Raw genomic sequence first — 932 nt, 5'->3', positions numbered from 1 at the left:
GGAAGAGATGGCCAGGGCCTTTTTGCCAGCCTGAGCAGAACATGCACCCTGGATGTGAGTATAGGAGGCCACAATGATGGAGAAGGGAAGAAACAGCATGAAGATACAGCAAGCATATATAACGTTGTCAAAAATGGATGTGTCTATACAGGCCAGTTTCAACAAGGATAGCACCTCACAAAAGAAGTGGTTCACTTCCCTCAAGCCACACTAGGGAAAGGTCATTACGACCACCATCTGGATCACACCATCTATTATCCCAAAGGCCCAAGAGCTCCCGACAATCTGGAGGCAGACCCTCTGACTCATGAGGACAAGATAGTGAAGTGGGTGGCTAATGGCCACATAGCGGTCATAAGCCATGAGTCCCAGCAAGAGCCCCTCAGATCCCACAAGACAGACAAATTGGCCAATTTGTATGCCACAACCCACAAAGGAGATGGACTTCTTGCCAGACAGGAAGTTTACCACCATCTTTGGCACAATGGTACAAACCAACATGAGGTCCCTGAGAGAGAGCTGACTGAGGAAAAAGTACATGGGTATGTGAAGTCGAGAAACTATGTAGATGAGGAAGAGGAGGAGAACATTCCCACAGAGGGCCACTGTGAAGACCACCAGAACGACAGAGAAAAGGACAAGGTCAGTTGGACTGCGAGAAAAAATGCCCAAGAAGATGAAGTCATCTGTGGTTGATTGATTCAACCATATCTCCATGTCTTAGTTGATGTTCCCGGTCACCTGTGAGTGTGAACAATAAATATTGGATTGACTGACATTTCTTTATTACCTCTGCATTCTACATCTTCAGCCAGCTGTTTTGTTTGTAACTCGTGAGACCTCAACAACATAAACTTTGGGACATAGAAGGGACACTCCTTTGTATTCCCATCTGACAGCAATAGAAGTCATACTAGCTTGTAGAATGGACC

General features: G+C 46.0%; 1 pseudogene; it reads right to left on the bottom strand.

The window, feature by feature from the left end:
- Positions 1-6: 6 nt before the first annotated feature.
- Positions 7-717, bottom strand: LOC141372137 (olfactory receptor 2V2-like; annotated as a pseudogene).
- Between the last annotated feature and the right edge of the window lie 215 nt (positions 718-932).

Source organism: Callorhinus ursinus, unplaced genomic scaffold, assembly GCF_003265705.2.
Source record: "Callorhinus ursinus isolate GAN/ISIS: 27379988/994484 unplaced genomic scaffold, GSC_fseal_2.0 scaffold1466, whole genome shotgun sequence".
NCBI lineage: Eukaryota > Metazoa > Chordata > Mammalia > Carnivora > Otariidae > Callorhinus > Callorhinus ursinus.
The sequence above is the reverse complement of the archived record's forward strand: the minus strand, read 5'-3'. Positions and strand labels throughout refer to the sequence as shown.